This window comes from Delphinapterus leucas, chromosome 12 (assembly GCF_059928025.1).
Source record: "Delphinapterus leucas isolate spDelLeu-1000000601 "Yukka" chromosome 12, BTC_Dleu_Yukka2, whole genome shotgun sequence".
Lineage (NCBI taxonomy): Eukaryota > Metazoa > Chordata > Mammalia > Artiodactyla > Monodontidae > Delphinapterus > Delphinapterus leucas.
In genome coordinates, this window is record NC_143140.1 from 88335088 (window position 1) to 88348634 (window position 13547).

The window sequence follows — 13547 nt, forward strand, 5'->3', positions numbered from 1 at the left end:
CCACTTTGGGAATCTGTGCTAAGCTGAAAACTGGAAGAATCAGACGACTTAACCAGAAATCCATGCAGCCCAGCTTAACACCAGCAGAGAGCACGTCTTTAGTAAAAGACTGTTTTTGATGTTTTCAAATGTTGCCATTTATACGTTGCTACTAAAGAGCGTTGGGTCTGGAATTTTGGATATTCGGCAACTATGGTTACATAACGTTTGCAGTTTTGCAGAGTCGATCCATTGTTCCATTATGTTTAAAGCTATGCAAAAAATTATCAACAGAGTGAGGTTAATCTTGTTATTCAAACTGGAATGCTGTACTTTTCCATATTTACAGTATATTCACCACGGAAATGGATGGACAGATAATCCTTGGGTAACCTGTTGACACCACCACTGGCTGGGAGATGTGGTTTCTAGCTTGGGAAAGAATATTTGGCTAACAAATGGTAAATGATGACCTAGCTCTCCTGGTTCAAACTTCCAAGTAGATTTTTAACAACTTCCCAACCCAAACCCCATAGAAGAACCCCAGGAGTCTTCTATGCTTTCTCCCGACTTTCGATTACTGCCACTTACTCCGTAAAGTATGCCAGACACTGCAAGGCCACAGAAACATGTAGACTGTGACTGCATTTACCTATTGGTTTCTTTTGTTTCAAGGAGGTGGAGAGGCAAAGATGGCCGTGAAATCTTATGGGCCGTGAGAAGATAAGAAAGGAAACCCTCACCCCCTTTCATTGTCAAGGCTTCATGTTGTACTGCTCATGTGCTGGTGGATTGGGGGCAATGGGGCGGATAACAGCACATCTGCAACAGAGTAACTCTCTGAGACTAAAACTGGGTCTTTATTGTAAACCCAATTTAAGTGAGAGGGTTTATGGAGTTCAAATTGTTAGTTCATTCAATAAATACTTAATGAGAGTTGATATCATGCTTGGTAATATTCTAGGTGCTAGAGATTCAGCAGCTAACATAAGAAAGTCCATCCCTCAACTGGGAGTATGCGATTAACAGGTACACACTACCATACGTAAAACAGGTAAACAACAAGGATTTACTGTATCGCACAGGGAGGTATATCCAATATCTTGTAATAAACTGTAATGGAAAAGAATCTGAGAAAAAAGAACGTAGATATACACATATACATATGTATAACCGAATCGCTTTGCTGTACACCTGAAACTAACACAATATTATATTAAAGAAAGAAACAAAAAGAAAAAAAGGAAGTCCATCCCTCAAGGAGATTATATTTCAGTATGTCTGTGGGAGAGGGCATAATGGGAGATAGAAAATGAACAAATAAACAAATGTACGTGTCAGCAGGTGATACCTACCGTGAAGGAAAATAAAATAGTGTTCAGGGGAAAAGAGTGACGGCTGACAGTGACTTTTTTTTTGAACGGGGTAGTCAGGGTAAGCCTCTGATTAGTGGTTATGCAAGCAGAGGCTTAAGAAAGTATGGAAGGCGGCTGTACTCCATCAACGTAGCACTTGCCCTATCCCCACCATAGGATCTCCTAACACCGCCTCATTCCCCTTCATTCCGCAGCCGGGGCACAGCTCAGTTTAAGATACCCCACTGCGCTGGGGCCAGAAAACAAAAATGGAACATTATTCACTATTAACTTCAAAAGCCAGGCAAAAAACAGAAAGGGTTTGAAAGGTGGTGTCATCTGGCATCATCATTTCCCCTGCCTTCCCTCAGAGAGAGAGAGAACAAGTGAGCAAACGCGCTGGTCACTGACCTGAGCAAAGAGATGAAAATCAGGAGCGTGAGGGACGCCTCAGAGCCGTCGCAGGATCTGTGCTGACAGGTTGTCCAGTCAGCACGGGAAGGCCTCACACCTGGCGTAGCTCATCTTGATGACAAGGACCAGACGGGGTAAGCGTCACCTGCACTTGTAGCCAGAAGCAGAAGAAGACTGAGATGGGGACGTCCCCATACCCCCACCTGCTGGGCTCACATGCACGTAACCCAGGAAGGAGAGGGACAGGGGACTCTGATGCTAAGACCAGCCGTTAAACCCACAACCGCGAAGAAATCTCTACATTTGACGGTGTTTCCCAGACACACCTAGAAGAAAATCATGTCTGGTTACGTTTAGTTTTTAACTGAATGGGGCTCAGAGCCAGAAATGTATCTAATTATTCTAATTATGAAAAACTAAATTAAATTTTACCCACTCCAGTTTGCGACTGCGAAAATTAGTTCCTGCTACACAAAAATGAATCAGTTGATTCTGTGGGGATTTATAAGAGTGAGGCATGGACTTATATATAAAATAGATAGCTAGTGGGAAGCAGCTGTAGAGCACAGGGAGATCAGCTCTGTGCTTTGTGACCACCTAGAGGGGTGGGATAGGGAGTGGGGGGAGGGAGACGGAAGAGGGAGGAGATATGGGGACATATGTATATGTATAGCTGATTCACTTTGTTACACAGCACAAGCTAACACACCATTGTAAAGCGATTATACTCCAATAAAGATGTTAAAAAAAAAAAAAGAGTGAGTTACTCGTGTGTGAATAACAAGGACTCCACCAGCGGTCTGCGGAGCTGCCCCCACCCCCCAGCTCTGCTTTGGGGTAAATCCTAACCTGGCTCCAATTCCGGATATCCACAACTGACCTGATACCCTGCAGGCTGCTGCTCTTTCATATTTAAAACTGCCATAATGATATTCGGTGTTTATGTTTGCTGTGAGAATTAAGGTATTTGGAAGAATGCAAAGCACTAGAATGGAAGCGTCCGTTGAATGCCTGCGGCTGCCGGGCCACGCTTCCCTTCTGGGGAAAAGCCCTCCAAGCAGCGCATCAGCACTTCGTGTTCCTCGTCACAAGCCAAAGACAATGAAGGGCACGAGGTGGCCTTGAAGGAAGCTGGGTGGTGGCCAGACAGCTCGTTCAGACCATCTTCCTTGGTGGGGCCGAGGCCAGGTGCACACACAAGACTCTTGACCTGGTTCTCGACCCGTCCTGAGCTGCGATTCTGGTTTCCTGTGAAGCTTCTTTCACTCCCCAGCTTGCACATCCCATGTGACGCCTTCTCCCCTTAGGGTCCTTGCAGTAAACCCTCATTTAGGCCTGTATCTTTTACATAACCTCAAAGAGCATATGGATAGGGCTTCCCTGGTGGCGCAGTGACTGAGAGTCCGCCTGCCAATGCAGGGGACGCTAGTTCGTGCCCTGGTCCGGGAAAATCGCACATTCCGCCGAGCGGCTGGGCCCGTGAGCCATGGCCTCTGAGCCTGTGCGTCCGGAGCCTGTACTCCGCAACGGGAGAGGCCACAACAGTGAGAGGCCCACGTACCGCAAAAAAAAAAAAAAAAAAAAAAAAAAGAGCACATGAATATACATTTGCACCAGCCAAATAAATGTAATATATAAAGTAACCAATAAAATACAAGTAAACCAACAAATAAAATACAAATCTGCTCTTGGCAGTCTGCCAGCGAAGCAATACCATTGGGGATCGTTAAGGGGGTGTTTTGTAGCTGCGTGTGTCACATTGATTGCTAGACACTCTATTTTGTAGCATACCAGGGGACATCGTTAGCATCCTTTGTCCCCCCACCATAGATCCCGCAGCAAGCCCCTTCCCAGGAAGCCCCCTCTCCACGGAAGTGGACATCTGAGCGCACATCTGGGGACAGAAGTAGCCGGCCTGGAGACCTGGGTGAGGCCTGGGAGGAGCCGGCCCCCACAGCCGTATCTTCTCCCGGAGCTGGAGCCCCGGTACTGCTCTCCGCGGAGCGCCTCCAGCTGCCGCAAAGAGATGGCAGAGCCCGACACACCGGCACGACGTTTGAAGTGGGTTTGGTCACCTGCAAGGACTTGTAAACTGTCCTGAGTGTGGGGGTGAGTGGGTGTCTTGGGGGCCACTCTTCTAGACAGGATTGCTCTCCAGGAGCTGCCCAGAAGGGCAGTTTTGGGGGTGGAGAAGGCAAAGCCGGCCCAGGTTTGGAGACAGACCAGAGAGAGGACAGAGCCCGGCCAGGCACTGCCCAGGGAGGACGGTTTATTTAACTGGGGAGCAGCGTATCTTTCAGAAACTTGATTCTTGTTCCTGAGCTAAAGCAGTTTCCTATAAATTTTTTTTTGTAGACTGGGTCTCATGAATTCACTTTTAATCAGAGCCAACTTTCTTATCAGCAAAGTAGCTGAAAAGCTGCCCAGGGTAGAGGCAGACCAGACAGCTGTAAAGAGCTGCCCCTTTGACACTTGGTGTTTACAAAGAGCTTTAGAGACAAGACATGATCTTTTTTATGGTCTCTTTCCTTTTTTAATGCGAAGATGTTTTTCGCAATAAATGCACTCATCACTTAGTAATCCCACAAGCCTGGGGTTGTATACTAAATTCATTTTCTTGTGTCAATCATATACAAACTCTTTCAAGTTTGATGGACCAAGAGTGAGAAGAAGGGATGGTACAAAGGCTGAAGATTACTTAAACGCACATCTTTTGTGAGGTTTTTTTCCTGTTAAAAAGGGGGGAACATTACAGAGTTCAGGAAGCTGTGAGCACTCTCAAAGGATGCAAGATTGATCAACTCCATAGGCAGGACATGGAGTAAAGCCCACAGGGGAGGTGTGACTGCCGCAGGCATAAGGAACAGCATAAGCAAAGACCCCGGGAGAGAATGGAGCTCGGAGAATTCCGGGAGCAGAAACACGGCTGCAGCATCTCATCCCGAGAGCAGGGAGCAGGAGAAGAGAGGGATGAGCTGGAACCGGAGAGGCCAGAAGGGACGAGACCACATAGGGCACCAGACGCCACAGCAAGGGTTTGGGGGTTTATTCTGTGAGAAGCAAAAAGCACAAAATGGTTGCAGGAGAAAGGATTGGAGCCTGGGGAAGCAGGGGAGCAGGGAGGTTTGGAGAGAGTACCCTACAGTGTTGGTGCCAGAGCCTGGGTCCAGATTGGGGTGATTGGGAAGAAGGAGACATGGGCCAGCCAAGAGACCAAGGGGGGGAAACTGAAAGGACTCAGTCATGGGCTGGGGATGGGGAGTGCCAGAGAGGGAAGTGCCCTGGTGATTTCCTGTTACTAACAGAAAACATTAGTTTGTTCAAACTTTTGTTTACATTTGTATCAGTTTCCTAGAGCTGACTCAACACAATTCCCGCAAACCAGGTGGCTTGAAAGAACAGAAATTTATTCTCTCGTAGTCCTGGAGAGCAGAAGTCTGAAATGAAGGTGTCAGCAGGGCCAGGCTTTCCAGAGGCTCTAGGGGAGGAAGCTTCCTTGCCTCTCTTGCCTCTGGTGTTGCCAGCAGTGCTTGGCGTTACTTGGAGCTGCCTTACTCCAGTCTCTGCTCTGTCTTCACGTGGACTTCTTCCTTCTGAGTGCGTTCTCTCTGTATCTAAATCTCTCTCTCCTTTTCTTATTAAGACACCAGTCATTGGATTTAGGATCTACCTTAACCCCCAACGACCTCATCTTTTTTTTTTTTTTTTTGCGGTACGCAGGCCTCTCACTGCTGTGGCCTCTCCCGTTGCAGAGCACAGGCTCTGAACGCGCAGGCTCAGAGGCCATGGCTCACGGGCCCAGCCGCTCCGCGGTATGCGGGATCCTCCCGGACCGGGGCACGATCCCGCGTCCCCTGCGTCAGCAGGCGGACACTCAACCACTGCGCCACCAGGGAAGCCCGTCGACCTCATCTTAACATGATTATATTTGCAGATACTCTTTCCAGATAAAGTCACATTCACAGGTACTGGGGGTTAGGACTTCAGTATATCTTTCGGGAGAACACTATTCAATGCACTGTATCTTAAGATAATACTCTGTCATAGCTGTTGATGTTCTATATAAACACAAAAGATGTCCATAGTTTCCCCGAATGCCTCAGTTGTCTTCATTATAGTATTACAACTTGTTGATTTTATGTAGCATGGTCAATTTCAACAGCCCAACAAAGGAGTTCAGAATTGGTGAAATCCATACTATGAATTCATTTTATAGCTTACTAGTTTCTCCATTATTAAAGCCAATTCTCATTTTCCTAAAAAATATTTTGGTTGAAGTGTTCTATGGTGAACTTTATGGATGACTTTTACTTTTTTCCTTAAGGAAATACGGCTAAAAATCATAACTGTCTTAACTATGATCTCCAAAGCTGATAGCCACAGAATTCTATTAAGAATATCATATGTGTGAAGGGTCTTATTGCCCTGGAAGAGAGCTTCATCGGTCCAAGTCCTTGGATTCTGGCAGAACTGACACTCCCAAGCCATTGCTGAATTTGTGGCGGTTCTTCTAGTGAAGAATATACACACACCCAAATGCATTTCAGTAAAGACAGCACCCCATGGTAAATATGATGCCTTTGAGGCAGAACCACTGTAAATTTTAGAGTTAAGTTACTGTGGCAAACGCCAGACTGTTGCAAATACTTGTATATTTATCTGTGTGTGTATATGTTACTTTACCAGAAACAATGGACCTGAAAAATGACCCAATTTATTTTGCTAAATCCCCAGGAAAAATGGATACATTATTGTAATTTTTCCATTCCTACAAACATATATATTTTGTACATTTATATGCCCAGAATATGCTTTTCAAGCTCAGGTAACATTACTTGCCTTTGTTGCTTGGCCCCATTTGTTATAGTCTACATGGCTGTCAGAGTTATATCAACACTTTCACCTTGCCCTGAGCCAAAATGCTTGTAGTTCAGCCTACAGAGAGACCTAGTCACGCTCCTACTGGCTGTGATAAGTCAACCCTCCACTCCCCAGTGAGATCCCTACCTGCTAGCATTTGGGTTCCATAGCCTTCTAAACATACCTCTGGGTCCCATGAAGTCTTTGACCTTGAATACAGTTGGCCCTTGAACAATGAGGGGGTTAGAGGCATCGATCCTCTACACAGTTGAAAATCAAGTATAACTTTACAGTTGGCCCTCCATATCTGAGGTTCCACATCCTCAGATTCAACCAACTGTGAATCAAATAACACTGTAGTATGCATTTATTGAAAAAAAGCCATTATAAGTGGACCTGCACAGTTCAAACCCGTGTCATTCGAGGGTCAACTGTATTACCCCTATTTCAGCTATACAAATAAGCCTCTGAATCCCAACTTCCTTAAATGCCTCTAAACCTGATAAGCAGACCTATAGGTTAGCTCCACACCACTCTTTTTTTCCGCACCTTTGTTGAGATATGATTGACATATAATATTGTGTAAGTGTAAGATGTACAATGTGATAATTTGATACCTACAGGTATACGTGTGTATATATATATTATGAAATGATTACCACAATAAGGTTAGCTAACATATCCATCACCTCACGTGATTATCATTTTTTAATGGTGGTGGTGGTAACATTTACGTTTTACTCTCTTAGCAGTTTTCGAGTATACAGTATTGTTAACTAGAGTCACCGTGTTGGACAGTGCATCCCCAGAACTTATTCATATCATAACTGGAAGTGTGTACCCTTTGACGAACACCCCCATTTCCCCCCCACCCCCACCCAATTCCTCTTGGAATTGATTCCTGTGCTGGACATTTTCCCTTTAATCCTCTGAACTACTATCCAAATTGCTCTGTGCCCAGGGGGGCTGGGATCTATGAGCTGCTTCAGCATCATCCCTTGCCCTCTGCTTACAGCCGCATTTATAAGCAGGAGCTCAGAAGATGGGAGCTGAGCCACAGATGTCAGTGGCTTCCCCAAAGGCTGCAGCTTCCACCAGGTGACCCTCCTTCTCCCTCAGGAAACTGGTGAAACTTTTACCCTTCTCCCTTCAGGCTTAGGGGGATAAAGTCTCCTTGCTGTATCTGGCCCCATTGTGCTCCACTGTTCCATGATGATTTAAGCTTACCCATATTTTTTGCAAATAATCACAGTATTAAAATTTCCTTAACTATCCCCATTTAATGTGCCATCTTTTCCTGCTGGGATATTTGGCGTCTGCTTTACCCTTGAACTTGTTGCCGAAACACATAGGTTGTTGGGATCATTTCTAAGGAACGTGATAGGTCCATATTCAGGTACTAAAATTTGCAAATGATTTCCTCTTTTATGTAAATTAGAACTGATTCAGATGTATAACTACAAGAGCAGCACTCCCCTTTGCATTCTTCTACACTTTCTTGTGCAAGAGCGAAGGGGTGGAATCAGTGCAATCTAGCTGGGACTTGCTTGTGGGTGTGACACGCATGGGAGCACCATCTCGTGTCCTCCCCATATTTCTCTCTAGACTCAATTCTCCAGCTTTGGATTCACTTTCTGGTCGATGCCTTGTGCTCCCATCCCTTCCTGGATTGATGAGGCCCTTAATGCATTGAGTGGAATGAATGGCTGAATGTCTAAACACCTGTATTGGGGCACAGCGCTGTCCCCCTCGGAGTCCCTCAGCATGCCTTCCCCAGCCCAGCCCTTGTTCACTAGCCATTGTAAATTACAGTCCCATGTGCCTTCCTTTGGTGCCTTTTCAGAAGACAGTGCGGGATACAGAGGAGGTTTAGAGAAGCCCTTCAACTGAACACACCCTGGGGAATTCCTTTGCCGACACTTCTGGGTTTGGGTGGGTTTCTGTCACAGGTTTTGCCTGGACACATCAGATTCACCATCAGATTGAGGGAATTCCCCAAAACAAACAGCCTGGTGCCGTGGGGGAGTGTCTGGAACCATCAGGAAATGTTGCAGTTGATTGGCAGGTAAGATATGATCAATTATCAATGAAAATAAAAAGAAAGCCTGTGAGGAGAAGAGGAAGAAACGAGACCAGACAACTCAGCAACGGAGGCAGATAAACTCTCCCAAGCGGTCCATCCCCAGCAATCCCGAAGAGCTTTCCCGTGTGAGTTCACCCTCTCACCACACAGAGAGGAGGCACACATCACAGGGAAGTCAGAGTTGGCCACAGTCTAGAGGCAGAGACGTGTTCTTTATTCCATATAAGTCACAAAAATGGGAAGCCTTTTTTCTTTCTTTTGCTAAGAGATCAACTTACAAATGGGTTTGGGGAAGGGAGTGGGTGAGCTTGGTCAGTTTGGTTGGAAGGTTTAGAAGCCAATTCTGCATACTCCACTTCCTCTTTGTAGAAAATTTGTTTCTGATCATCTGTTACTGATTTATTTAATAAAAATGAAGTTTAACAGTTTTTTTTTTTTACATTTTATTTCTTTATCATGTTTTCTCCATCAGAATGAAAGATCCTTGAGGGCAGGGACTTTTGTCCGTATTCCCTGGTACCTAGAATTGTGCCTGTACACAGCAGGCATTCAATAAATATTTCTGCTGTAGTCTGGATGGCGTGAGTTAATCAGATCCCTGGGGCTTCTGCAGAGTCTGGAACAGGAAAGGGGGAGCTAGATAGACCCTGCCCCCTGCAACCTCCCCATTTTAACCTTGAGTGTTGAAAAGTGGGGCGGAGCTGGATTCAGTCCGCTGGGTGACAGGGTCAGTGGGATGCAGAGGGACCCAAAGCAGCCTTTGGGGAGGTGTGTGTGTGGAGAGGTGGATTCCTGACTTCCGGCCTCCTGGCCTGGGTTAGACCCAGGACTCTGAGACAGAACATACATATTTTGGGGAGTCACCCTCCAGTCACCAGCTCCCTGAGGAACCAGAAATTACTCTCCGTGGTTTGAAGGCACTTGGAGAGAAGCGAGCTGACCCTCCTCCCTCCAGTCTCTGCCAGGTCCCAGGCTACCTCTGCGTCTCTGTGCGCCCTTTGGAAGGCTCAGAGCCCCGTCTCGGTGGAGCCCCTGTTTGGGAGGCACGGAGTTGGAGTCCTGGGTCAGCAGAGGCGTGGGGCCAGTGGCCCGAGGGCTGCCGTGTGTGACACGGCGGTTGGCCACAGGAGGCCTCGGCCATCCCGAGCTCGGAGCTTCTGCAGCTGGGCCAGTGTCCCGCTTCTCTGCGGAGCGCAGGTGCTGTTTCTTCGCCCGCCTGCGCCTGGCGGGGTTCCGGGTCGCTTGGACGATCTCCGCCTTCCGCTCGATCTCCGGGCGGCGTTTCGGGTTCTCCTCCCCCAGGTGCCGGGCCAAGTCCTTGGCCAGCTCTGTCTCCTGCCGGTCTTGCATCTTCCGCTGCCAGGATGTGCGCAGGGGCTTGTCCTGGACCATCTGGGAGACGCTCTTCTTTGAGCGGTCCTTCCGCACCCGCCCGGACCTGGGCTTCCCCTTCGGGACTTTAGGGACGTCCTCCTCCTTCGGTGTCTTGGACGCTGGGACCTGGGCTGAAGACTCTTCTCGCTTCTCTGGCCCGAGGCCGTCTCTTTCCGGTTGCCTGGCCGGCGGTGTCTTGCTCGGCTCACGGGGATCCCGGGGGGAGCCGGGCTCTGGGGTGTCATCCCTGCGGCGGCTGAGCGGGCTCGGGACCCGGGTAGGGCTCTGGTGACCCGGGCCCGGCCGCAGCTGATGTCGGGGGGACCCCGCGGGGGTCTGCTCCTTGCTCTTGGGCAACTCCAAGTCCGCTTCTTCTTGGTCCTGGGAAAACTTCGGCGACTCCCCACTTGGCTTTGGCTGCAGTCGGAGGGATTCAGGACTCGATTCCGGCTGTCTTTGGGGCGACTCCAGGCCTGGGTCTCGCTGACGCTGGGGGGACCCTGGGCCTGGCTCTGGCCGCTTTCGGGGGTACCCCAAGCCTGCCCCGTCCCGTAGACTGGGTGATCTCGGGCTTGTCTCCCGCTGATGTCTGGGAGACCCCAGGCCGGGTGGCCGCACCTTCCGAGGAGACCCGGGCTCCCTCTTTTCTTCTGGGTTCGACTCGAGCTCCACAAGGGCCCGTTTGGCCCGCAGAACTGAGGTGGGGTTCTCAGGGGACTCAGGCTTTAGGCCTTCCAGCCGCCGGCTGCGCCTCCGCGACGTATCCATGGCCCGGCCAGAGTTTCTAAATCGAACAGTTACTTTTAAAATCTTATAATTATACAATGAGATACATAATTAATAATTAACATGAGATTTTTGAAGATGCATGGTAACTAAATAACCCCTTTAGGATTTTAAGGCATTACGTGCGATTATATTTTTTAAAGCCCTCTCTTGGCATAATTTGAGTATTTTTGGTACCCAATTTTATCGGACTAACCTAGATAAAGGGATTTAAAGTGAATGAAGAATCCATAAAAGACATATGAAGAGAATGGGAAACACACCCAGTACTTAAACAGCTAACATGAAAGAGACTATTTTATTATATGTATTCTGGAAGATAATATCAAAAAGGGTTTTACAAGCAGTAAAAAAAAAAAGACAAAAAACAATAGAGCTCTTTCTCTAAATAAAATCTTGCACATAAGACCCGCAACATGCAAAACTGAGGAAGCTCCTCCTGTTGGTGCCCAGGTGGGGCCTGGGTCCAGCTGTCCCGTCCCCCATCCCTCTGAGGTCCTGACTTGGAATCCCCAGCACTCTACAGGAAAGAGTCTGGAAACCTCTAGACTCTCCTTCTCTGCTGTTCTCCATATGCATTCAGAAGTCCGTGAGTAAGTGGATTTAAAATGTGAGAGGAGAAACGTTAGACACAGTAAAGGATTTTCAAAGCATTGAACTGAAGACCCCAAACAGAATTCCAGTGGCTTCTAATTGTTGATAAAAGGAAGTACAAAAAGCAACCCCTTTAAGGCCACTCATGATCTGGGGTCAACCTCTCTCTCCAGCCCAGTCTTCCACCATCCAGCCCTGCACCTTGTACCATGCTGTAACCCTCCGCTGTCCTGTCTGCACCCACCTGTGGCACTGAAATGGGGAGAGTCTGAATGGGATGTGCTGTAAGAATAACATTGAATTTTGAATTCAATGAATTCAAAAGTGTGAATTCAAAAGTGTGAATAAGGAACGTATCTCAATAGTCTTTACATCGGTGGCATCACATTTTTGACGTATTGGGTTAAACAAAATATATTACTAAAATTACTTTTACCTGCTTCTTTCTACTTTTTTAGAAAAATGTAGCTGTTAGAAAATGTACCTTACATATATTGCTTGCATCTGTGGCTGCTTCCAGCCAGTGGTCTGGCTGGTAACACAGGTGGCCCTTCAGGGGCGTCCACAGGCAGTGAGGTGGGGGGGACCGTGGAGAACCAAAGTACGTGCCCCTAGCGCGGCAGAAATGTGAGCCCAGTTGTCTCTAGGCCTCCCGAGTTTATAAAAAGACATTGGACATCTGGTTGTAAGTGTGTGTGGGGAGTGAGTTGCTCGTGAGTGTGCATGAATTTTCCAGACTTTTAAAGGTTGGCAACTATTCCATAATTTTAAAAACAAATCTAGCACAATACTGTCCAAGCCAAACAAAATATGTCAGGAGCCAGACCTGGCCCACAGACCGCCAGTGTGTGCGATGCTCTTCACTCTTTCCATCTTCCCAAGGACCGTGCGTCTAGCTGCTTTGCCCCACGTCAGCTGGGAGGGCTTCCCAGGCCGGTCCCCATATCCTCCCATCCCCAGCGTCTCATCTGTGGCACCAAGTATGCTAGGCAGATGACTGTTAAATGACTAAATGAACGAATGCGTTCTGGAATCTTCTTGCTTGGAGGTTCTTCAATGGGAAATATTTTTTCCGGGGTCTGAGTTGTGGTCCTGCCCTGAAGGGAAATGGGGAACCAGCTACTTTACCTCCCAAGACCCTTCTCATTTGAACAAACACTGCAGAACATCCATTTCTTGGAACAAAAGGAGTTCCTGAAGGTTTTTTTTTTTGTTAGTGTTGAAAATATTTTAAAAAGTCAGAAAGTGTGATTCCTCCAGCTCCATTCTTCTTTCTCAAGAAAGAAATGTGTTTCCATGCACATTTAAAATTTTTTTGTTCTAGTTCTGTGGAAAACGCCATTGGAAATTTTTTTTTTTTTTTTGCGGTACGCGGGCCTCTCACTGTTGTGGCCTCTCCCGATGCGGAGCACAGGCTCCGGATGCGCAGGCTCAGCGGCCATGGCTCACGGGCTCAGCCGCTCCGCGGCATGTGGGATCCTCCCGGACCGGGGCACGAACCCGTGTCCCCTGCATCGGCAGGCGGACTCTCAACCACTGCGCCACCAGGGAAGCCCGGAACTTAATTTTTAAATGAGTTTTACCTGGAGCCACAGGACCTGGGGCAGCTTCCACGCTCCTCAGGACCCGGGTGCAGGTGCATCTGTGGAGGAAGTGACTTCGTGTCCTGGTCTGTGAGCGGCCAGGTGCCCCCAGGCTGTGCGTGGCTGGCGGTGAACACAGGTTGCTCAGGAGGCCACGCAGATCGGAGTGTTCTGCACCCCCTGCACCCTGAGTCATCGGATCCTGGTGAGAACAGGTGGACTTACACAACCATACCCTTGCCAACATCCTATTTTGTAACATATACACTACAACATTTCAGAACTCCTGGAGGTTTAAATTCTTCAGACTTTTTTTTTTTTCAATCTAGTGATTTACAATGTAACCACTTAAGTGTTAACCTTACTTTTCAGAGCCCCACAGCATAGTCACGTCACTCACTGTCCTGAATCCTTGAGAGGAGGAGCTGATGCCCAAGCAGAGACACCGGCCACGTGGCCCGAACGTGAGCCGTTTGCTCCCTGCGTTTCGGTACTGCACTAATACAATCAACTTTTGAA

The 13547-nt window shown here is 47.8% G+C and overlaps 1 pseudogene; it reads right to left on the bottom strand.

The window, feature by feature from the left end:
- Positions 1-9588: 9588 nt before the first annotated feature.
- Positions 9589-11687, bottom strand: LOC111168421 (coiled-coil domain-containing protein 86 pseudogene; annotated as a pseudogene).
- Positions 11688-13547: the final 1860 nt, after the last annotated feature.